Source organism: Tamandua tetradactyla, chromosome 20, assembly GCF_023851605.1.
Source record: "Tamandua tetradactyla isolate mTamTet1 chromosome 20, mTamTet1.pri, whole genome shotgun sequence".
Taxonomy (NCBI): Eukaryota; Metazoa; Chordata; class Mammalia; order Pilosa; family Myrmecophagidae; genus Tamandua; species Tamandua tetradactyla.
The window spans coordinates 45,851,092-45,877,591 of NC_135346.1; the positions used below are offsets into that span (position 1 = coordinate 45,851,092).

The window sequence follows — 26,500 nt, forward strand, 5'->3', positions numbered from 1 at the left end:
AAAATTCACCTATACATGCCTTCCTTCTTTCATGTATAATGACATGAAATGAAACAAATACATAAAAAGTAACCTATTAGGATTTATACAAATAAAACTGTGGATTCTTAAGGCTTAGGGTACTGTATTCATTTTCAATGGCTGTTACAAACTAATAAGCACAAACTTCATGGCTAAAAACTACAGAAATGTATTCTATCATAGTGTTAGAGTCAAGAAGTCTGATGAGTGTCACTGGACTGAAATCAAGGTCTGGCAGTGATTCCTCTCTGCAGAGTCTGTAGGGTTCATCATCTACTGGTCAGGTAGAACCCATTCCTTTTCTCTTCCAGCCTCTGGTGGCTACTAGAATTTCTTGGTTTGTGGTCACATCCCTTTACTTTCTGTCTCCTTGGTCACATGGTCTTATTTACTGTCATGAAATCCTCCATTGCCTTTCTCTTAAAAGGACACATGTGACTGAATTTAGAGTCCTCCTGGACTCTACACACCATTCTCATCCCAAGATCCTAACTTAATTACACTTGCAAATATCTTCCTTTTTGTCATTAAACTTAACATTCATAGGCTCCAGGGATGAGGATGTGGGTATCTTTGGGGGTGCCATTATTCAGCCTATTGCAGTCCACTCTCTGGTCCTCAAAAGATCACAATCATACAAAATAAAAAATATATTTACCCAATTCTAACATCTCCCAAAATTGCAAACCATTATGATGTCAACACAAGTCCAAAGTCTTGCCTAATTATTATCAGCTTGAAAGTTCCAACTCTTATTTATGTCATCTAAATCAATTAAGGGTGAGTCTCTGGATGTGATTCATCCTGGGGGAAATATCCTTTCTAACTCGGGGCTGTTAAAACAGAAAAGAAGTGATCTATTTCCAAAATACGATACAGAGACAGGCATAGGATTACAGTTATAGATATTTCCTTTCCAAAAGGGGAACAAAAAATTGGAAAGAAAAAGGAGTCACTGGGTTACTCAGAAATCCGCAGAATAAAATCCATTAGGTTCCAAGGCCTGAAAATTATCCTCTGCGGCTTCACGTTTTATCCTGTTGGCCCATGGCTCTGCCCATTGGGCCTGAGACTCTGTTCCCAGAGTAATATTTCCCTTTTCTTGAAGGATAGAACATGTTTTTGTCAGCTTCTCTCATGCCTGTAGAATTTAGGGAATCTCATAGCCTTCTTTCATTTCATCCATTGTCCCTTTCAGTCAAAGCCAACAGTTTGTGGTGATGTAACATTCTCAAAAAACTTGTTGCTCTCCCATTGTCGTGGGGTTTCATATCATTAGACAAGAAGGTCTTCCAAAGAATTTCCTAGGTAATCCCATCTCCATGACTGCCTTCTACTGAAATGACTAAGGAAATCCATGTGTCATGTGCTGTCTTAACAGTGAATCTCCTAATTTTTGGCATCTTTTGCCATCTGGACAGGCTGGTAATTTCCCAAATCAAAAGTCCTGGTCTCTTTTTATTTCAATGTCAGAAATTTTATTAATGTAATTCAAAACTATAATTATTTCAATAGATATCCACAAAATATTAAATAAAGCTAAATAGCCATTCACGATTTAAAATACATATTCACCACTGTGAAAACGCAATCTGGAGCCTTTGAGGGAATCTATCAGATATATACAGCCTCAGAACCTTGGGTGGAAATGTGAGTATTGTCTCATATTTTTCAATCACTGAAGTAGACAGATCTTTTAAACTTTGTTCTGGCAACATAGACATGACCTAAAATTTCCCCTTTTAACCACATTCCCATATGTAATGCATCACCACAATCCATTTTCAAAACTTTAAAATAGACCTAATAGAAATTCTGTATAAATTAAGAATTACTCTCCATTCTCAACCCCTAGACCAGCCCCTGGCAACCTAGTAATGAGTTTGCTTATTCTAATTATGTAATATCAGTAAGATCATATAATATTTGCCCTCTTGTGTCACTCAACATAATGAATTCAAGGTTCATGAATTTTGTCTCATGAACCAGAACTTCATTCCTTTTTAATGTTGAATATATTCCACTGTATGTATATACTACATTTTGTGTATCCATTCATTGCTTGATGGACACTTGGGTTGCTTCTATCTTTTGGAAATTGTAAATAATGCCCCTGTGAACATTGTTGTGCAAATATCTGAGTCCCTACTTTCAATTCTGTGGGGTAGATACCTAGTAGAGGGATTGCTTTGTCATATGATAATTCCATATTTTGCTTTCTGAGCAAAGGCCAAAGTGTCTTCGACAGCAACTGCACCATTTTACCCTGCCACCAGCAGTGAATGAACGTCCCTTCTCAATATCACCTCTAACACTTTTAATTTTCTTTTTATTTAATAGTAGCCACTCTGGTGAGTGTGAAATGGCATCTCATTGTATTTTGATCTGCATTTCCCTAATGCTGTTGAGCATCTTTTCATGTGCTTTTGGTCATTTGTCTATCATCTTTGGTGAGATGTCTATTCAAGTCTTTTGCCAATTTCTAAGTTTAGTAGTTTATTATTAGTTTTTGAGTTGTAGGATTTCTTAGTACTTTCTGGATATTAAACCATTATCAGATATGCGATTTCCAAATATTTTCTCCAACTGAGTGGGTTGGCTTTTCACTCTTGTGGTTAAAATTCTCTGATGCACAAACATCTTTAATTTCCATGAGGTTCCATTTACCTACTTTTCTTCTTTTGTTGCCTGTGCTTTGGGTGTAAAATCTAAGAAACCATTGCCTAACACAAGGTTCTGAAGAGGAGTCCCTACATTTTGTTCCAGCTTTATAGTCTAGGGTTAGTCCATTTAGAGCTTTGATCCATTTTGAATTAATTTTTGTATACAGTGTGAGGAAGAGGTCCTCCATTATTTCACATTTGGATATCTAGTTCTTTCTCCACTATTTGTTGAGGTGACTATTCTTTCCCAGTTGAATGAACTTGAAAGCCCTTTCAAAAAGCAATTGGAACAACAACAAAAAAAAAAAGTACAAAATCAAAGAGAAAAAAAGCAATTGTCCATAGATGTGAGGGTCCATTTCTGAACCCTTAATTGGATGCCTTTGGTCTACATGTCAATCCTTGTGTCAATTCCATGGTGTTTTGACCACTGTGCTTTGTAAGCTTTACAGCCAGGAAGTGTGAGTCCTCTAACTTCATTCTTCTTTTCAAGATGTTTTTGGCTATTCAGGGCCCCTTACCCTTCCAAATACATTTGATAATTGGCTTTCCCATCCTGCAAAGTAAACTGTTGGGATTTTGATTGGGGTTGTGTTGAATCCATACATCATTTTGGATAGAATTGACATCTTAATAATATTTAGCTCTCCAATCTATGGGCATTGAATATCCTTCTATATATTTAGATCTTTGATTTCTTTAACAAAGCATTTCCATGTATATGTCCTTAACATTCTAGGTTAAATTAATTCCTTGATATTTGGTTCTTTTAGTTGCTAACACAAATGGATTTTTTTCCCTTGATTTTCTCCTCACAGTGCTCATTACTACCTGTGTAGGAACACTACTGATTTTTTCATGTTGATCTTGTATCCCACCAATTTGCTGAATTTGTTTATTAGCTCTAGTAACTTTGTTGTAGATTTTTTAGGGCTTTATACATATATATGTTGTAGATTTTTTAGGGTTTTATATATATATATATAGGATCATGTCATCTGCAAATATGGAAGTTTTACTTCTTTCTTTACAGTTTGGATGCTATTTATTTATTTTTCTTACCTAAAAGTCATGGCTAGAACTTGAAGCACAACATTGATTAACAGTGGTGACAGTGGGCACCCTTGTTTTGTTCCGGATCTTGGAGAGAAAGCTTTCAAACTTTCACCATTGAGTATGATATTAGCTGTGGATCTTTCATATATGCTCTTTATCTATTCCTAGTTTCTGAGTGTATCTATCAAGAAAGATATTGGATTTTTGTTAAATGCTTTTTCTGTGCTAATTTAGATGATCATGTATTTTTTCCCTTCATTTGGTTAATGTGGTGTATTATGTTAACTTATTTTTCTTAAGTTGAACCAACCTTGAATAACTTCAATCATGGTGTGTATAATCCTTTTAATGTATTGTTGGATTTGAATTGAAAGTATTTTTTTTGAGGTTTTTGCATCTATAGTTATGAGAGAAATTGGTTTGCAATATTGTTTTCTGGTAGCATCCTTATCTGGCTTTTATATTATGGTGATGTTGGCTTCATGGAATGAGTTAGGTAGGTAGTATTCTCTTCTGTTCAACCTTTGGAAAGAATTTGAGCAGGCTTGGTATTAATCTTTCTTGGTATGTTTGATGGAATTCAGCTGTGAAGCCATCTGAGCCTTTCTTTATTGGTTGGTTTTAATAACTAATTCAATCTCTTTGCTTATAATTGGCCTGTTGAGATCTTCCATTTCTTATAAATAAGTGTAGTTTATTTGCGTGTTTCTAGGACATTTTCCATTTCATCTAGGTTGTCTAATTTGTTGGCATACAGTGAATCATAGTATCCTCTTATGATCTTTATTATTTCTGTGGGGTCAGTATTAACGTGCCCCTCTCATTTATGATTTTAATTATTTGCATCTTCTCCCTTTTTGCTTTGTCAATCTAGTGAAGGGTTTGCTACTTTGTTTCAAAGAACCGACTTTTTCTCTCTTATTAATGCTCCATATTGTTTCATTTTGGTTTAATTAATTAATTATTTTTTTGCTGCAATCTTTAATTCCTTCTTTTTACTTTGGGTTTATTTTGTTGTTTTTCTAGCACCTCCATGTATACAGTTAGGTCCCTGATTTTATCTGTTTCTTTTTTTTTTTTTTTTAAAGGGAGCATTTAGACCTTTGTTTCCCTCTAATCGCTGCTTTCACTGTATCCCAGAAGTATTCATAAGTTTTGTTCTCATTTTCATTCATCTCAAGATATTTTCTGATTTCCCCTGTAATTTCTTCTTTCACTCACTCATTGTTTAAGAGTATGTTATTTAACTTTCATATATTAGTGAATTTTCCAGTTCTCTACTTGTTATTGGTTTTTGGCTTCATTCAATTATGGTCAGAGAAGATGCTTTGTATATTTTCAGTCTTCTTAACTGTATTGAGACTTGTTGTGTGACCCAATATGTGGTCTATCTTGGTGAATGATCCATGTGCACCTGAGGAAAATGTATATCCTGCTATTTTGGGGGTGCAATATTCTGTATATGTCTGTTAGGGATACTTCATTTATCATGTTATTCAAGCTCTCTGCTGCCTTATTGATCTTCTATCTAGATGCTCTACCTATAGAAGAGAGTTGTGTTATTGAAGTCTGTGTTAGTTAGATTCAGTTGTCAACTTGGCCAGGTGAGCATACCTAGTCTTGTTGCTGCGGACACAAACCAATGGTACGTGAACCTAATCTGTTGCTAATTACATCTGCAGTCGGCTAGGAGGCGTGTCTGCTGCAATGAGTGACGTTTGACTTAATTGGCTGGTGCTTAAATGGGAGAACGCAATGTAGCACAGTCTAGCAGCTTGGCATTCCTCATCTCGGCACTAGCAGCTCAGCCCGGGCCTTTGGAGATGCAGAAAGAAGTCACCCCGGGGAAAGTTGTTGGAACCCAGGGGCCTGGAGAGAATACCAGCAGAGACCATCCTGTGCCTTCCACGTAAGAAAGAACCTCAGTGGAAAGTTAGCTGCCTTTCCTCTGAAGAACCAACAAAATAAATCCCCTTTTATTAAAAGCCAATCCTTCTCTGGTGTGTTGCATTGCAGCAGCTAGCAAACTAGAACAAAGTCTCTATTATTGTAGAGATGCCTGTTCCTCCCTTCAGTATTGCGTGTGTTTGCCCCATGTATTTTGGGGTTCTGTGGTTAAGTGCAAAAATAATTATGATTGTTATTCTTTTTGGATAATTGTCATTTGTATAAATATATAGTGCCCTTGTTTGCCTCTTATAACAGCTTTTGAAATAATGTCTATTTAATCTGATATTAATATAGCTATCCCAGCTTTTTGTTTGTTTGTTATTATTTGCATGGAATATCTTTTTGATCCTTTTACTTTTAACCTATATACGTCTTTGGATCTAAGATGAGTCTCTTTTAAATAACATGTAGTTGAATCATACTTTTTTTGTCCATCTTAACTAAAGAATTTAGTCTATTGACATTCGGTGTTACTACTGTAAAGGCAGTATTCTCTTCAGCCATTTTGTCCTTGGTTTTCATGCCTTATTTTGATCTCTCTTTTCCTTTATTACGATCTCCTATTTTGTATAGTTGATCTTTTGTGATGTGTATGATTGATCCCTTACTCATTTCTGTCTCTGTATATATTTTAAATACTTTCTTTGTTGTTACCCTGGGGTTTATATTAAACAACATACATCTTTAAACTAATAATTTGAAAAATTATTAACTTAGCTTCAATGGCATATCCATTCACTGCTTCCATATCCCTCTGTTTCCCCTCTTTAATGCTATTTTTCTCCCATTAAACATTTTTATATTCTGTGTGTCCATTATCAGAAAATATACCCTTTTCTTGTTCAATTGCATTCTGACTCTTACAGCAATTGAAGAGTAGCATTGTATATTGAGGATACGGTACATGAGGTTTTGCATTACCGTTTTAGTTACTTTACTTATAATTTTTTCTTTACAGTATTCCAAGCCACTCTCTCCTGTCCTTCCCTTTCAACCTGCAGAACACCTTTTAGTAGTTCTTGTAGGGCAGGTTTTGTCGATGAACTCTCAGAATATTTGTGAATGTTTTAAACTTTCCCCCATTTTTGAAGGACAGTTTAGTTGAATACAGAATTTTTGGCTTTTTTTGAGCAATTTAAACTTAGTCTTATGGAGGATCCCTTGTACCTGAAAAATTTCTTTTCTCTTGCTGCTTTCAGAATTCTCTCTTTATCTTTGGTATTTGATGTTATGATTACTATGTGTCTCAGAGTAGTTCTCTTATAGTTTATTGTGTTTGGAGTATATTACACTTCTTGGATATGTATATTTATATCCCTCATACAGGTTGGGGATTTTTCGGCCATTATTTTCTCAAATTTTCTTTCTGCTCCTTTTCCCTTCTTTTCTCCTTCTGCAATACCCATAATATGTATGTATGTATGCATCCTGCTTCTCACTCAAATCCCTGAGTCACTGCTCAATTTTTCTACTTTTTTCTCTATCTCTTATTCTGACTGTATGATTTCAATGGTCCTGTCTTCTAGTTCACTGGTTCTTTCTTATGCTTTGTTGCATGAATCTAATGTATTTTTAATCTCCATTATTTTGCCTTTCATCCCCATAATTTCTCATATTTCTTTTACATTTTTCAAATTCTTGTTATGCTCATGCAACTTTTTCTTAGTATCTTTTCATTGTATTCCATATTTTCCTTCATTTCTTTGCATTGATTTAGGAGATTTGATTGAACTTCTTTGATTAGTTATTCCAAATTCTGTGTCTCCTCTAAAGTTTTAATTTGTTCACCTGACTGAGCCATCTGTTCCTGTTTTTTAGTATGATTTGTAATTTTTTGCTGATGTCTGAGCATCTGATTATTTTGATGTGTTAACTCTGAAGGTCAGTTTCTCCTCCTTGTCTAGGGTTTTATTTTACCTTGTCTTGATTGGCTTTGTGTTGTCTTTTCTTTGATGCTTGCTACCACTTATTCTGGACATTCAGAGTAGCCTGTGTTCAACTGCTCAGAATTTCTCAGGTCTTCTTCATCTGTCTCTTGCCCTAGATATGCAACTCAGTTTTAAGATTGCACTTTTTGAGTAGTTCCTCCAGGAGAAAACTTCCTTTTCTTTGTTCCTTCTCTAGAAATCTTGATTCATTCTGTTTAGTTTTGTGCATAATTTTCTCCCCATCTCCTGTGATTTCTTAAAATTCTTTCTCTCACTCAGTGTCACCTTTTCCTTAAAATTTTCAGTTCTGGGGTCCATCTTGTCTTATAGAAGCTCATCCCCTCGCCTTTATTTCTGTGAAGCTTTCCACCTTGAGTTTCTTCTCCAGTAAATTTTATGACCTAGAGGACCCAAGATGGGGTACATCTAAGAAGGTGGGTCAATCCAGAAAGGCCTGTTTTGCATTTAGGTGGTCTAGCAAACAGAGAGTGGACTGAGTATGTGTACCTTTTGCCAACAGTTCCACCATATTCTCTCTCTCTTTTTTCCCCTCTGGGAATCCTTTTGTATGTGATACTCCCTAGTGGCTTTTGTTCTGCCCTGGGTCTCTTCAAACTTGGGTCCCTGTGCCTGGATATGCATGGGATTCTAACTCATTGTTGTGAGTGGCTGTGTAGTCTGCATCCATGGCAAGACCTGGGGCATGCTGCTTCTGCATGACTGTCAAGTTATGTAGGGACTGAGTGATGGGAGGCATCTGGTCTGGTGAATCTGGGAGGGAGCTTTCCTACCATATCTTAGAGATTCTTTCCCTTTTTCTTTGATTCAGCATTTGTAGAGTCCTTATTCAGGCTCTGTCATCCTCCACAGTTCTAATCAACTGGAATTTGTCCTTTTCTTTGTTGATTCTGAAGAGAGGCCTTTCCAGAGAATGTCTCATACTGCCATGTTGATAACAACACTCAATCCTGTTTCCTTTTTGACCAGCAGTTCTTCTTTCAATTTATCTCTTTCCTTTTACATTTTACTATAAACACCAAGAAAAACTAGGTTACCCCTTCAACACTTTTCTTATACATTTCCTCAGCTAAATATTCAAGTTCAGTGCTTATAAATTCTACTTTCCATGCAACTATAGTATGCAATTTAACTGACTTTCTGCCACTATGTAGCATGATAGCATTGCTTCCGTTTTCCAAAAGCATATTCCTCATTTCCTTCTGAGCTTTTACCAACATCCCTCTTGTTTTGGCCTGCTAAAGCTGCCAGAATGCAAAATACCAGAAATGGATTGGTTTTACAAAGGGAATTTATTAAGTTCCAAGTTTACAGTTCAAAGGCTATAGAAATGTCCAAATTAAGGCATAAACAAGAGGATACCTTCACTCAAGGAAGGTTGATCATGTCTGGGATTTCTCTGTCAGCTGGGAAGGCATGTGGCTGGCATCTTCTGATCCTTTGCTCCTGATTGCATTGCTTTCAGCTTCTGATTCCAGTGACTTTCTCTACAAACATCTGTCAGCCCGCATTTGGCTTTTCTGGGGCAAACTCTGGATTTCATCTCTTAGCTTCCCTTGGCTCTCTCCAGGTTCTGGCTCTTTCTGTAAAAACTTGCTTCGTACCCAGGGTTTTTCTGTCTGCTTCTCTAAACATCTGTGTCTAGGCATCTGCTCTCTGTAGCTGCTCTTTTAAAGACTCCAGTAAATTAATTAAGACCCATCTTTAATGGGTAGAGTCTCATCTCCATGGAAATAATCTAAAGGCCCCACCCAAACAGTGGTTCTGTCCCCATAAAATTGGATTAGGGTTAAAATACCATGACTTTTCTGGGGTACATAAGAGTTTCAAGCCAGCATGCCCCTTAACATTCGTCTTTTTACCAACATTCTGTTTATGATATATGTATTTTCTAAGGTGATACGATTTCTCTACTATGATCCTCACTTCCCACAGAATCCTCACCTGCAATGCTTTTAATGTCATGATTGCTACCAATACTATGTTTAAGGCAATCTAGAACTTATCTACCCAATATATTAAATTCTTCCAGCCTCTATCCTTATCTAATACCAAAGAAACTTCCACATTTTTAGGTATTTTTTACAGCACCACTGCACGCCAAGATACTAAAAATCTACATTAATGTCTTACTGCTATTATAAGTATTCACAGGCTGGGCGGTTCAAAGTGACATAAATTTGTTCTCTCACAAATTCAGAGTCTAGAAGTATTAAATCTGTTTCACTGGGCTAAGATGAAGGTTTCAGTAGGACCAGGCCCTTTCTACAGGTCTTAGAGATTAATCCTTTTCTTTCCTCTTTGTTTCTAATGTCTGCCAGCATTCCTTGGCTTGCAGCTGCATCTTTTCACTCTCTGTCTCCTTAGTTACATTGTCTTCTCCTCTTCTGTTGTCAAAACACCCTTGATTTTCTTTAAATTGGCATTTTGATTGCATTTAGTGCCCATCTGGACAATTCAGGATAGTCTTCACATATCAAGATCCCTAAGTTAATAGCATCTCAAAATATTTTTTTTGCCATACAAGGTAACTTCTAGAGATTTCAAGGATCAGGATGTGGCTATCAATTGGGATTCATTATTCAGCTCACCACAGGTACCTTGCATTTGCAACCATTGAGTTGATCATATCTGTTTTAGCTGGTCAAGTCAACATTTTATTTATTTATTTATTTATTTTTCCATGGGCAGGCAACATTTTATTTTTTGAAAACAGTTAACATTAATGAACTCTTAGTATGTAAAAAGCACTATGCTAATTGCTTTCCATGCTTTGAAGTCAGCATTTTTAAGGAGCAGATCCATTTTTAGATTCATTCTTGTGTCATAATTTGGCATATTCTTCCGAAAAGTTTCATGAGAAGTTAATGAATCATATTTAAGTCAATGTACATGGTGATTAACATAATCAAAATCATCCATATTTGACATTAAATATTAGAGTTCATTGCTTTTCTTAATGTGCATGATCACAGAAGACCTTAGTTTTTCCCCTCATGAAGCTCCCAGTTAGGCTCAAATATGTAAAGAGGAAACTTTATTCATCTTCTTATAACGGAATCCAACTATCTCACAAATCTGTATTTTCACTTAAGGTAGATAACATGTTCAATTTTAGGTAAGAGTCAGTTAATCAGTTTATAAGCCATTATTTTCTGTGTAACCACTTAGTATTTTCAGAGTCCCCTATGGTCCCTTCTAGAAGTTAGAATTGATTATCATTCTGGTATCAAGCTGGAAATGGGTTTGCACTAACGTCTGAGTCTTTTGCTTTGCTTCCCTAACTTCCATAGTGGTGTAGCCTATTTCTTCTGGTCATCATAGCACATGTTCACATCTAGTGATGAATTCAAACCGTGGGATCTCTGCAGTCTGTCTGACTTGTCCTTAACGTGTCCTAACCTTAGACTTCTTGATTCCATCATGTCACTCTTAACCACTTCTGGACACTTCTTATGGTGATATACATGGGTTTCCAGTAGGTAAAATTTCAAGTTTTCTCTGAGGATTGGTCTTTTCCAGTCTATGTCCTATGGAGCCTAACAAATAGTCCCTCTGTTCTAGCATTCTACTTAAATTTATTTGAGATTTGTTTGATGACTTTATCATTCCTACCAATCCCCTTGCACCTTGGTGATTTCACCAGTTTGATAGAACTTTGGACCCCTTTCCAGAGACTAACAACAGTTCAGAATTCTTACTTAGTTTTGAGAAGGAAATGGCATTTACGTAATTTTCTCTTCTCCATGATTTATAGTATAAGGCAATGATCACAAATCATGACCCATGGCCAAGACCAGCTCGTTGCTTGTTTTTTTTTTTTTTTTTTTTGTTCATGAGCAGGTACTAGAAATTGAACCTGGGTCTCCAGCATGGCAGGCAGGAACTCTGCCACCAAGCCACAGTCACACAGTGTTCACTACTTGTTTTTATATGCTTCTCAAGCTAAGACTGTCGTTTCACATTTTTAGGTGGTTGAAAAACTAAAATCAAAAGAAGACCATTTCATAACAGAATGCAAATATATGAATTTCAAAAATCAGTTTCCATAAAGAAGTTTTTATTGAACCAATCAGATTGATTCATTAATATGTTTGTATAGCTGCTTTCATATTACAATATCTGAGTTATAAGTAATAGCAATAGAGCGCATAAGGCCCACAAAGTCTAAAACATTTATTATCCAGTCCTTTACAGAAGTAGTTTTTCAACACACCTGTTAAAAATGGCTTACCTTGAGTCCTCAAAACTGCTGCTCTTTGTATGTAAATATAAACTTTTGGAATGGAAAACAAAACAAAATCTTATCTCTAAAGTGACTGACTTTTACAATTTGAAGCCTTAGTTTTTAAGAATATTATCTCTATAATACATTAATAAAAATCCACTTGGGGGTTCAAAGAGCCAAGAATTTGACCTCATTCTCTTTTTATTATTCCTACTCTGAGGACAACAGATCAAGAAAATCCTTACTGTTTCCTGAATGGTGGAAAAAGTTTATGGATAAAAGAAATTGAGAAAGCACAGTTTAATAGAGAAAATTAGCTCTACCACACTTCAGAAACAGAACTTGGATAGGATTAAAAGAATTAAAAACTAGTTAAGAGATTTTTTCCCTGTATTTCCATAACAACTTAGGTGCTTTAATATACTTTAGGGGAAAATTCTACCTACAGATGGTCTATTTGCAGCAATAAATTCATAAACAAGATTTACTCCTATGTTCTACTCAATATGAGGATGAGGAAGAAATTCACGTTAAAGTAATTTATTTGATGTTTGCTCAAAAAATTGACCTTTATGAATTCAGTTTGACAAAAGCTTATTTTGTGCTGTGCAGATTCAGACCTGCCTGAAATGATAAAAAAAAAAAAACATTATGTGTAGGTAGGAGCTACACATGATAAAATTGTTCATTCTCCAATGAATTGACCAATTTCCATTAGCAATTATAAAATTCTTGCCAAGTTGACTAAAATTCCATCAAATTAAAATCCTTAAGCCAAGAGCTATAAATTATAGCTCACAATTCTTTTAGCTTCTCTCTCAAGATTTTTATTATATCTCAGATTAGTTGTCCAAGCATTTGTATTATATACACACATACACACAAAAGTGCTATGACTGGACCTAGAGAACATTATGCTGAGTGAGTCTAGCCAAAAACTAAAAGACAAATACTGTATGGTCCCAATGATGTGAATTGACATTCGAGAATAAACTTGGAATATGTCATTGGTAGCAGAGTTCAGCAGGAGTTAGAAACAGGGTAAGATAATGGGTAATTGGAGCTGATGGGATACAGACTGTGCAACAGGACTAGATACAAAAACTCAAAAATGGACAGCACAATAATACCTAATTGTAAAGTAATCATGTTAAAACACTGAATGAAGCTGCATCCGAGCTATAGGTTTTTGTTTTGTTTTGTTCTTACTATTATTACTTTTATTTTTTTTTCTCTATATTAACATTCTATATCTTTTTCGGTTGTGTTGCTAGTTCTTCTAAACCGATGCAAATGTACTAAGAAACGATGATCATGCATCTATGTGATGATGTTAAGAATTACTGATTGCATATGTAGAATGGTATGATTTCTAAATGTTGGGTTAATTTCTTTTATTCTGTTAATTAATAAAAAAAAATTCATTTCCTCAGTAAAAAAAAAAAGTGCATGGCATTTATACATATGTGTATGTATGTATGTTTATACCTTATATTAGTCTATATTTATATGTTAGATAGATCATAGGCTATCCTATTTGTATATCTTTTTAGTAAAAGCAAACAAAACCAACATTTAGGTTTTTGCAGTGTATCAAAATTATGGTTTGATTTTCTAAAGTCTTTCTTCCAAAACAATATCATTTGGCTTTTCTGGAAAATACTACCCTCTAGATACAGAAATGGCTTTATTTTTTCATGTTTTACGTTCAAGTCTCATTCATCATCTAGAATTAAATAATTCTAGATGATGAATAAATAATTACATAGGTATCTGTAGAATAATGTGTGAGCTTACTATGTTTTAATAGTGTACCCTGTTTTATTAGGCATGAAAAATAGATTTTCAAGGATAAATTACCTGTTATTTTTCATCCCCTCATTGACAATAAAATACTATATAGAGGTTTTTCTCCTGAACCTGGTAGTCAGTTGTAAACCTATTTTAATAGATTTATTTATTAAATCTATGTATCAGTTTTTTTCCCATTCTGCAAATCCATCTGTGGGAGATTTAAAAAACATTTGTTTTGGCAGAGAGAATAAAAGGGATGATAGAAAATAAAATCGAATTCATGCCTTTTTTTTCTGTATTTTCTTCATATGAAAAGTATCAATGTGACTAGAGTTAAAGCAAGACATTTTATTTTGAAAATATTTTTTTTCCAATTTCCTTTCCAAGGTATGGATGTCTTCAGTTTTTCCAATAAATTGGAAGCAGTCATTAGTAAATCTACTTTCCTTAGAGATAAAAGAAACTGAAATCTGTTCTTAAAAAGTCAAACCATTTATTGAAAAATCAGCACTAGTAAAAGAATTGTGTGCCATTTACCTAGGTGTTGTTTAGGTAGGTCAGTATCTGCAGTCTTTCCAGTTTTAACAAACACATGTTATAGTTGATCAAGTTAACTTTAATAGGGGAGGTATTTTGGGAGGCTGAGTAGATCCTATTTCATGCATCATTACTATGTATGTATATTGGAGATGATAAGTATTCTCACAAATGAAGATAATTTATATAGTTCATCTTTGGAAACTGTTACTCCCATATTATATATAACAGAATGACTGAGGTATGTGTGTATGTTTATGTGTGTGTCTGTTCATATGCATGAGTGTGCCATAGTGCAAAAAGCATCAAATTTGGCAGAGATATGTGTCTGAGTCACAGCTGTCACCCTTAGACAAATAAATTTTCTGAGCCTCAGTTTCACCATTTGTAAAATGACAACCATATAAAATATTATGATGATGTAAAGTTATGTCAGATGTATCATATATTTATGACAAAACCTAGTTCATCCATTTATTATTCTCAACTCTCTATAATATGGTTTTAATTACTATACTCAATACAAAAATAAAAAAAAACTATACTTTCCATTTAGTACAACCTTTAAATTTTGACTTCTAAATATTGTCCTGCCAAAATAATCTATTACCTGTGAAATCTTGGCTTGCTTTCATTTTCTTTTTTCTCTCTTCTTTTATTCTCCTTTATCAACTTTCCCTTTTTACTTTTAAGTAGACTCATTAGAGTTAAACAACCTCAGATTTAATCTTAGTTATAGTGAAATAAACACAAAATTAGAGTAGTAAAGGTCTTAGATATCCTGAAGTTACTATATAGCTTGATATATATTGACATGATAGATGCTGTAAACAGAAGGTCAGTTTATAGCATCTATCATGGTTTTTCATTCAGGTTCTGCTTTACCTGATCCATCAACAAGCAACTCACCAATTCAGAGGCATGGCATCCAATTTGATGCAGCTTCCATTATTTGATATTTTTACCTAAAGAGAGCCAATGCACAGTTCTATAACTTTATTCAACATGTAATCCCATATAAATGCAAGATCACCATTCCTCTAAATTATTTCAGTTCTATGCTAAACATAAATCTCAGTGATTTTTCCCTTAAATGAAAGCAGCTTCCCTTTTCTTCCCCCATTTAGGTTTCTGCCCTTATCATTGAGCCAGGAACTGTACTAAACGCTTATCTCATTTAACAATTATAACAGCCCTATGGGGAGGGCACCATCATCACACCTCCCACACTTAATTTTAGATGACACACATGGAAAGAAAACAAAAAATGGTTTGTAACTTGGCCTAAATTGCACAGCCAGTAAGAGTTGAAATTTGGCCATGTGACTCCATAGACTGAATTGCTTAATACTACAGTAGCATGGGCAGGCTCCCTTTTATAAATGTTCATCTAAGTGTGTAATTAAATAAAAACTATATCCAATCTGTGATTTCACCAAAGCAAAGGACTTTGCTTCTTTTTTTCATCCTGGAAACCGTAGTAGAGATCAAGAATTATTGTACATTTATTTTACCTCTCTACAATACAGCATAAATATTAATTTTAGGAGACAACCGTCTATAGTGACTTCTAAAGCATAAGATATTCTCTTTAAAGTACAGAGGGATTTTAAGGGCTTCCTTCAAATCTGTGACATGACCTAGATTCCTGAGAGAAGTATGAAGGAATAGAGAATGGAAACCATTTTTTTTGTTGTTGTTGAGAGAAAGAATGCTTAAGGGAAAACAAAATATTGATCTCTCTTCTTTCTGTAATATGGGTTATAGGTCTCCCATAAGAAAACTCAAATAGTAGTCTTGGAAACAGCATGACAAGGATAAAAAATGGATTTAATTACTGTACTACTTTTGACCAATTGGAAATAACTATCAGAATAACTGTATTGAGAAGGACTCTAGAGCTGAATCTGGTGCTGGCAAGAAAAAGTATCGTAATCATTTATTGGTGCCTGCCTTCAAAACCAGCTTATATCCTCTGTATTTGCCATTGTGCAATAATGGACAACCTTGTCTAATCCCATTTGATTTTCTGTGAAATGCTAGGACACGCATTACTTTTACTTTTCCAATATTTGCAGGGCCATTATGAAATAACATTAAGAAAATGCCTCCCACACCTATCGTTCTTGGTCACCAAAGCTCCTTTGGTTATCAGACTTTCTTAAGAGTTTCACCTTTGTACCTTTCTTGACCCACCTACCCACTGTCCCCTTACCTTGTAAAAAGTATCCCCCCTCCAAAAACACACATATACGTATATATGCACACTAACCATCTTTCTACTGTGTGTTTGGAATACCTTTTTTCACAATCAACTATGTCTATATAAGTTGTGTGTGTATGTGTATATATATATATATTTAACCTTAAATGAATCCTGCATCTCCCTTGAGACAGTTTTTCCATTCAGTTCTCGGGAGAACCTTGCCTTCTTCAAGGCCCACATAGCTAAGGACAGGCTAGTACCTTCAGCATACACCTCCTTCCCCAATGCCACGTCAAACCTTTTGCACGATACCCTCCTATACACATTTACTCTTTTGGGAGCCATACCACCTACTCTTGTACACACACTTTCTAATTTAATAATTTTATAATTGTTCTTACTAATTCATTGAATATTGGCTATTCCACTCCAGTGTTCTCAGCGTTTTAAATATGATTATGGAAAGTCCACCTAGTATTTTAGCATTTGACATCATGTGATATTACTTCCTTTCTTCATCAATTTCCTTCCCCATTGCTACATGATGAATTTTATCCCTACTCCACTTCTGAAATCTTCAGGCCCCCAAGTTCTACTCTCTGACTACAGCCTTCATGTCATGTTCATTTGTTTCATTTCACCTACTACCACTATTCAATGATATTGAGAACCAACCTCCTTGACTTCTCTTTTTTCCCATGCTTTTAATTGCTTTCTTAAATAGCTTATAGCCTATTTAAGCTATTTGTTTAGGAGACAACCATCTATAGTGACTTCTAAAGCATAAGATCTCTTTAAAATACAGAGGGATTTTAAGGGCTTCCTTCAAATCTGTGACATGACCTAGATTCCTGAGAGAAGTTTCCTGTGTCCTGTTTGTCTTTCCAGCTCATCAGCCTGAGAAAACTGGAAACTTGGATGGGCCCATCTATTCATGTTCTCCTCAACTACATCTGAGTTGCTCAAGGCTCTTAGTGAAAAATCACACCATTTTAATGGGGTATTATTTATATCTCTGTCCCAAGTTAGACTAGTAACACTACACAGATCTTTCAGTCTCCATATATATAATCTATTCCATCCAAATAATGGCTATTTCCAACCTTCTTAAATTTTGTCAAGCCTCTTGTCTTTCTATATTCCCATTCTTAGAAGCTATGACCTGCTTATTCACAAGGAAAAAAATTGATGGCATAAGCTATGAACTCCCTGATCTTTCTGCAAACTTTGTTTCCAAATTTGCACATTTACACTTGTCTCACCAATTTCCAGTTGGTGCCTTTTTTCATTGGATTCATTATTCCATCCCTGTGCTTCAGCTCCTCCAATCCTACCTCCTCAGATCCCTCACACTGTCAATTTTCCCTCTCTTCTGGAATCCTCAGATTACTCCTCTTATTATCTTTTCTCCAGGAACAGATACATGAGCATTTCTTATATCTTTTAAAAAATATTCTCACCCAATTTTGTAGTCACACTGTGAATAACACTTGCTCTCTTTTACTGATTTGATTTGAGTTCCTTGAGCAAATTGGTCAGCTACTATGTTGGCTATCCCTCATGTTTCAGATGCAATTGCTTGGTCTTGGGAGCTACTGAAAATGGTCTTTATGCTTCCCAAAACTTTATGTCGTTGCAAACAAGGTCATTCCTTATTCCTAAATCCAATAGGCTTTTCTTACATGATGTCTCAGAAGTATTCCAAATGATTTAAACACCCTTTAAAAAAATTAAGGTATAATTTACATAAATAAAATTGACCCTTTAAGGTCCAGTTCTGACAATTTGACAAATGAATACTATTGTTTTATCACCATTAAAATCAAGGTACAGAATAATTCTGTTATCCCCCAAATTTTCCCTTTGCTCCTTGAAATCAGCCTCTCCCTCCACTTGAGCACCTCACAATCATTGATCTGTTTACTGTATCTATAATTTTGCCTTTTCTAAAATTTCATATAATTTAGAATCATACAGTGTATGATTTCAGTCTGAGTTATTTTGTTTAACAACACATTTGGATTTGGTATGCACTTCACTATAATGTTATGGTGTGAGTCAGTAGTTTGTTTCTGTTATTGCTGAGTAGTATTCTATCGTAAGGGTATACCACAACTAGTTTTTATTCACTGGGATTTGGTGATTATCACTAAAGTCTATATAAATATTTGGGTACAGGTGTTTGTGTAAACGTAAGTGTTCATATTTGTTGGGAAAATTCTTAGAATTGGGATGGCTAGGTCATATGGCAAGTATGCATTAAAATCTGCTAAACCGTTTCCAAGTATAGAATATCATTTCATGTTTACAACAGCAAATTATGAGAGTTCTAGTTGTTCCAAATCTTTGCTGTTATTTGATATTGTCAATTTTTTTTCTTCTTTTTTTCAATCATTCTAATAAGGTGTGGAGTGGTATCCCGCAGTTGTCTTAATTTGCAATTCCCTGCAGTCTAGTGAGGTTCAACATACTTCCATCCTATTATGTGCCACCTGAATGTCTTCTTAATGAAGTGACTATTCAAATAATTCCCCCATTTAAAAAAATTGAATTGTCTGTGCTATTATCAGAGTATTGAGAGTACTTTATACATTCAGGATAGAAGATCTTTATCAGAAATATTACTTACAAATATTTTCTCCCAATATTTAGATGGTCTTTTCATTATCCGAACAGATTTTCTAATTCTTATGAAGTCTATTGTATCAATTTTTTTTTATGGATCATGTTTTTAGAGATGTAGCTAATAATTTTTACCTAATTTTTCTATGATTCTTCTAGTTATGCAATAGTTTTTAGGTTTTATACTTGGGGCTGTGATCAACTTTGAGGTTTTTTTGTTTTTGGTTTTATTTGTTGCGTGTGAGGTATGGATCAAAGTGTATTTAGCTTTTGCACATGAATATACAATTTTTCCAGTATCATTTGTTGAAAAGCTTAATATACCTTTTTTGCCTTTGTATCTTTGCAAAAAAATAAATAGAAAATTTTCACATGGGTATATTCCTGGACATCCCTATTCCATTTATGTACATGCATTTTGCCAATATTGCATTATTTTGATTACTGAAGCATTATTATATGTTTTGAAGTCAAATGATGTTAGTCTTTTAATTTTGTTATTATTTTTCAAAACTTGTTGACTATTTTAGTTTCCTTGCCTTTCTGGATGCATTTTATTACCAGCTAAACAAAAGTAACCCTTTGGGAATATTTTTTGAATTTGCTTTAAGTAGATCTGGTTGGACAGTATCAAAATCTTAACAATATTTTTCCAGTCAGTGAAACAGTGTATCTTTCCATTTATTTAGTTTGTGTGTGATTTATTTCATCAATGTTTCATAATTGTCAGTGTACAGATATTGCACATATATTTCTTAGATTAATACTTACATATTCTGTGTTTGTAATGCTGTTATAAATGATACTTTTATTTAATTTTGATTTTCAATTGTTCATGGCTAGTATGTAGAAATATGATTGGTTTTAAAATATAGTGTCCTTGTAACCTACTACCATGCTAAGCTCTCTGAGTTCAAGAGTGATGATTCTGTGGGATTCTCTATATAGATACTTTACATAGTCAACTAAGAAGAGTATTTAATTTCTTCCTTTCTAGTCTGTATGCCTTTTATTTCTTTTTCTTGCCTTATTGCATTGGCTAAGAAAAAGGAATAATCGTTCCTTTTTCTAACCTTCATTTTTGGCTTCTCTGACAGAAATTTCTATTGATATTTTCCTACCTCTTCAATAACTCCTTCCTTGTTCTTTTAGACCTCTTCTTTTTTTTCTCAGGGACCATTCTTCTCATTCCATTTTGTTCCCTCATCTTCAGACTATAACTTGGCACTCATGATAGTGATTGGCATTTGAATAATTTTTACTATTGAGGCAGACACTTTCTTCAGTCCCAAATCTGCTTATCTAATTATTCTGACTGAATATTTGAGTTTTACAGAAACATTTAAAATGCTGTAAATTCAGAAAGCAGCTATTCTCTTTCCTCTCTTGTTTTGCTATCATAGTGAATGGGTCCACCCACCACTCAGCTACTCAAACCAGAAACATGAGGATCTTATATTATGACTCTTTTATGCTTTACTTCTATGAGATTAAATTATATAAAATTACCTTTTTGTCTTAAAAACAGTTAAATGTTTTCGATTTCATATGTTTCCATCTAAATATTCATTCAATCACTAAGTTCTCATAAATATCTCTGAAATAATATACTCATTCAACACAAAGCTACTACCTGCATTTTGTCTTTCATCATCTCTATGTAGAATACACAACAGACATTCGACTTGTTATTGACTAGTCCCGTCTCATCTTTTTCAATGCATTTTTTCAAACTGTAGCCAGCTGAGATAAAAAATCTTATCATGTTAGCATTCTTGGTTACATATACATCAATGTCTCCCCAGTGACCTCAGGAAAAAATAAACTCCTTAGCTCTAGTAACACCTTATGTAATATCGCCTCAGTTTACTTTTTCTTTGTTGTCAATATTCTCACTATACTTCTCCCTTTTCTCAACTCCTGCAATTCATAGCATCCAATCTCTTCAAGAAATTCTAATGAGGGTATCCATTTATTCTAGAGAAATACTATAGTAGAGTTTCAGTATAAATGGAGATAAAACCATATATCTGCTACTGAGGCACAAATTTTATTCAATGCCCCTTTTTCATCTTGCTTACATAAACAAAGTTTCACAATCAACCATTCCCTAATATTTTATGATTGATTTTTGTGGATTTATGTGCCATGGTATTGTCAATATCTAGAAATGATTGGTAGGGCAACTTTCCTTTCTGTCTTATCTGTTCTGTTGCCTTGTACATCATTGGAAAAATCACAGATTTCTGAGCCTCAAGTTTTTCACCTGTATACAGATTATCGTTGTTTTATCATTTGGTTATTATAAGGATCAAGGAGATTTGAGAGGACATTTTTATAAATTATGAGGCTTTTTATTAAAATATTTTTCCTGTCATTGCCAGAATTGTTAAAATCCCTTCATTTTTTATATATTTTCTATAAACCAAACCAACAGGAAGTGCCTAATACACTTAGAAAAGTTTCATACTATTTGTCTCAGTCAAACCTTACATCCAAGAATGACAGGAATGTTTTCTAATTAATAAACTTCTAATGACTGAGAGATCAAAGTATTTCTAATACCAGCACAGTTACAACCTCAATTTTGAAATAATATTATAATAAAAATAATAAAGTAATAGAATAATAAAAATCCATGATAATTATGTTTCACAAAACACAACATAAAAGGAATCTATTTCTATAAGCTAGTATTCAGTTTTTAAAAAAGAATTTTTAAAAGTTACTTGCTTTCACATAATATTTCGCAACAAAAACTGTCTTACTACATACTTAATCAGGATTTTTGAAAAATTATGTCAAAGTAGGTACATGTTGCCTGTGAATTTAGCCCATATTCCTAATGCTCTTAGATCATTTTGTGGCTGTTTTCTTGTAATCTTTATATACTTTTATATTTAGACACAGTAGGCAAAGAGAAGAGATAAAATATCTAAACATATTTTTTACTTTGAGCCTAAACATCAAGGCAATGGCTAAGGTTAAACATCTTCATGGTAAAGAGGGTTTCTATGATAAAAGTTTAGCAATGAAAAGCGCCTAGTGTTCTGATCTAAAGAAAACATAAATTCACAAAATATTTGGATTCATTACTCTAGAATAGGACATTTGTAGACCAGGCAATTTTATAATGGGTCTAACACCCGATAAATACTTGGGTTTTTGTTGTTTTTTTTTTTTTGAGTAAATAGATGAATGGATTATTATCCGTGTGTATATCTAACACGTTTTTAAAAAGGAAGTAAGTAATCTAACTCAAGATCCTCTCTCACACCTTGCCTCAAGCACCTTATTCTTACATTCACATTTTTAAAAGGACAGATTCTTAAAATATCACTGACAACCCGAATCTCATTTTTTTCCTTCTCTATCTTCAAAAAACACTTTTAGTTCCCTCTTTCTTTCTCAAGGGCTCACATTGCATAATTGCTTTAAAATGTTATCACCTGACCAGATGACTGAACAGTACCTGATCTATTTAACATAACTTGTTTAGCTGAATTAATTTAATTTCCAGGCCATATGTTCACACAGTTATTTCACTTAATCCATTTCAAGGTAGCTTCCTCTTTGCCCCTTACTGATTCATCTCCCTTTGATTGATCCAACTGCAGAATAAGTAATCACCTACATGAAAAATTTAACATAACACTGCTGAAAAATCAAAAGGCACATTGTATTCATCTTCTCAGAACAAGCTTTCTAGGAATAATGTCATCTTTAAATGCCATGTCTTGCTTTTTTCTTTCATAGAAAATGAAGGCCTTGGCAAAGGTATGTCCTTATCATACCTCCAAATTAAAATACGAATATGAGAATATCATTGAAGATATGATGAATTCCAGTTAAATCAAAATGTGGTCCATTAAATCTTCTATAGTAATCTGTCAAAGATCCCCTTCATTTTACATGTGCTGTGCTGAACTAAACATTTAACAAATATCACGAGACATTGATGCAATTAATTAATTTCCCCTCAGAAATTTAGGCAGTCTGTTTTCTCACCTTCTCACAGAAGTTTTATACATCAAACTACAACATATATATTATATATATCATTATATATAATAGATATTATATATAGGTATTATAGTTACCAGGCTGAACCCTATGACAATTTGGTTTTTAAAATTCTATGACTGACCCTGTCTTTCAATAGTTTTAGCTAGATTTATGGAGTTTTGTTTCAAAATGTAATTTTCCTAGGAAAAATGATGGGGATTTGGATGACACCATTCAATTATGTAAATTAATCCTAAGGTTTTTTTATTTGTCTCACAAAAAAATGGTCGTTAAAATGTGAAGGGACATTCTTTCTTTTCTTTTTACATGGGCAGGTACCGGGAATCAAACCCGGGTCTCTGGTATGGCAGGTGAGAACTCTGGCTGCTGAGCCACAGTGGCCCACCCGGGACATCCTTTCTTTGCATTGCTTTCCCTCTTCCTTATTCTTCATCTCAAATAATTGCATCACTGTTATATAAAATTTTCATTGTATCAGAAAACTTGCTGTTTCTCTTTTTGTAAGCAAAGAAGAAATCAATCCTGGAAATGCCAATTTCTATACCTTATTTGCTTGTATATGAGATCCTGATCTACTTTTCTTTTTTTTTTTTTAATTTTTTCACATGGGCAGGCCTGCCCGGACTTACTTTTTTTTTTTTTTTTTTTTTTTTAAGGAAAGACAGAGAGAAGGAAGGAAGGATAGAAGGAAGGAAGAGAGGAAGAAAGGGAAACATCTTTTTTAAACATTTTCTTGTTTTATTGTATTTTGTTTCTCCGTTTTCGTTACATGGGCTGGGGCCGGGAATCGAACCGAGGTCCTCCAGCATAGCAGGCAAGCACTTTGCCCGCTGAGCCACCGCGGCCCGCCCCCGGACTTACTTTTGATATAAGGTCTTCTTTATTCACTAATTCAAATGGTCTATTGGTGTTTCAACTACTGTTGTCATGTATTTTTTAATCAAATATGCTGACATTTTTAGCCCTTAAAATAGGCATATTAAAAATGAAACCTTTTTATTTAAATTGAGTCATATTAAATTTCAAATTTTAGCAATTTATTTATTTTTTCGATTGGATGAACCTAACATAATTTCTTATTGAGAAATACTAGCAGCCAGAAGGAAAAATCCTAAATTGTGGATTTGTAACCCATACCAAACTCTGAAACCTGTTCTATAACTAATTGTTGTGATTTGCTTTGAAACTTGCTGCTTTTTTGAATATATATTATTTTTCACAATAAAATAGATAGGTAGATAGATAGATAAATAAATATACTAACACTAGTTCTGGGAAAGTTGTAACCTATCTATGTCCGTAACCCTCTAATTCTATAGATGTGTGGAAAATTCTTTAATTTTCACCCTGGTATATCACTTCTCATATTCATATCTAAACAGATATGAATATGAGACATCAATTCCTATTGACTTACCTATTTCCTCTTGGATATTTTAAATGCTTCTCGATAATGGAAACCACATTTCTTGACTTTATTCCTTTTAGTATCAAGCAGGGATAGATTATTTCTTGATTGACTAAAACAACAGGTAACAGATATGAGGCGGTGCGAAGGTGGCTCAGAGGCAGAGTTCTCGCCTGCCATGCTGGAGACCCGGGTTCGATTCCTGGAGCCCGCGTTTGCAAAAGCAAAAACAGATATGGATAGAATTTAGAGTATTTGAAATAACAGAATAGCATCTAAAAATAGATTCGTCAAATTCAGCCACCACTGCCACCACCACGGTCACGAACAAAAATAAAAGATGAAACAGATACGGAAGAAAGGAGAATCAGTCCCATCTTTCTGAATCTGAGCGCTGAAGGAAAGGGCGCAAAATCACCCAATGACAATCAGCTGAGACAAGGTTCAGACCTGGCTGTTTTCCTTCAAAACCCACACTTTTAGTTGCCACGAATGGCTTCCAAAGGCTAAATGTAACTATCTTGTAGGTATTAAAGGTACCCTTTAAATAATGTCCAAAAATTACAAATCCTTCAGTTTATTTATATCAGAGACATATTTTAACATTTTAATTCTTAAAAAATGTGAAACAAAAGAAGACAAAAGGAAAGATTTTTAAATGTCCCTGGAATTGATCCAAATAGTAATTTACAAAACTAAAAAATGGAAAAGGTACTTACATCCAGTTTAGTATAATAAATTTGAGGGCTAAATGTTTACTTAATGTTTTAGCAAGAACAATAAAAATTACTTTATGAAGCCAAATACTGGGATTCCTTAAATAATGAGATATTGATAATCAATCTTGAATTGTAATTCAAAAGTGATCCAATTGTATACTCGGACGTTACACTTGATAGTCAGCAACTCAGAATGTTTAAAGCCTAGTATTTAGTTTCAATGAATAAAATAATGGCTGATTTATGGAAAAATTCATTTTATTATGAAATGAAAGGAGGAACACAAAATGATGAATTTGGCATTGATATATGACTTATTGGTAAAGCATTATCTCGTTTGTTAGACTTCAGAATATGGTTGATTAATAGATGAGAATTTGCCACCCTTATAATGTGCTTAGTTTTTTAGAGTTAATATCCATATATCTGTAGCCAATTTGTATTGCAAATAGGATAACACTTTGGTTTTTATTTCATTTTAAGAATTGAAAACACTCCAAGTTAAAAAGAGTTTTTATATCCTTAAACATTTTCTTAAATTGTTCTAAAAATAATATTAATGCCTACAGCATTAAAAATATCAGAATATTTCCCAAGGCGACAAATGCTGCCACTGAAGGAAATAAAACAAAAGCTATAGATGCTGTGGTCCAATAGTTATTTTTAAACATAACTTAACAAAAGAGTTTGAGTCAATAGAAGTACAAAAATAGCACAGCGTGGTGCAATGGTGGCTCAGTGGCAGAATTGTCACCTGCCATGCTGGAGACCTGCTTCGAGTCCCAGAGCCTGCCCATGCCGAAAAAAAAAAAAAAAGCACAAAAATTCTCATATACCCTTTATCCAGTTCCCCCAATAATAATATCTTACATAACCACAGTATTTTGTCACAACCAGAAATTGACATTGTTATAATACTATTAACCTCAATGCAGGCTCTATTCAGATTTCACCCTTAACATGCACTAGGCATTCTTTGCGTGTGTGTAGTTCTATAATATTTTTTTACATATGTAGATTTGAGAAACCGTCAACACCATCAGGGAATATAGGCATTACACTGTCACAGAGAAACTGCTTTACGTTACCCCTCACTATTCGTATCCGCCCTAACCCCTGGAGATCATCAATCCATTTTCTGTCACTGGGATTTTGTCACTTTGAGAATGTTGGGAAAAAATGGAATCATACAGCATGTAAACTCTTTGAGATTGACTTTCTCCTTCAGCACAATGCCCTTAAGATCCATTCAGACTTTATGGACCAATGATTTGTTGCTTTTCGTTGCTGAGTTGTAGCTCATTCTTTAGATACATGATAATTT

General features: G+C 34.2%; 1 long non-coding RNA gene across 1 annotated transcript; it reads right to left on the reverse strand.

Annotated features, from left to right (window-relative positions):
- Positions 1–12,392: 12,392 nt before the first annotated feature.
- Positions 12,393–24,568, reverse strand: LOC143664584 (uncharacterized). The gene is made up of 3 exons (XR_013166526.1): positions 24,467–24,568; positions 15,105–15,160; positions 12,393–12,488 (listed from the first exon to the last, which is right to left on the reverse strand). It is a non-coding gene; the product is annotated as an uncharacterized LOC143664584 (long non-coding RNA).
- Between the last annotated feature and the right edge of the window lie 1,932 nt (positions 24,569–26,500).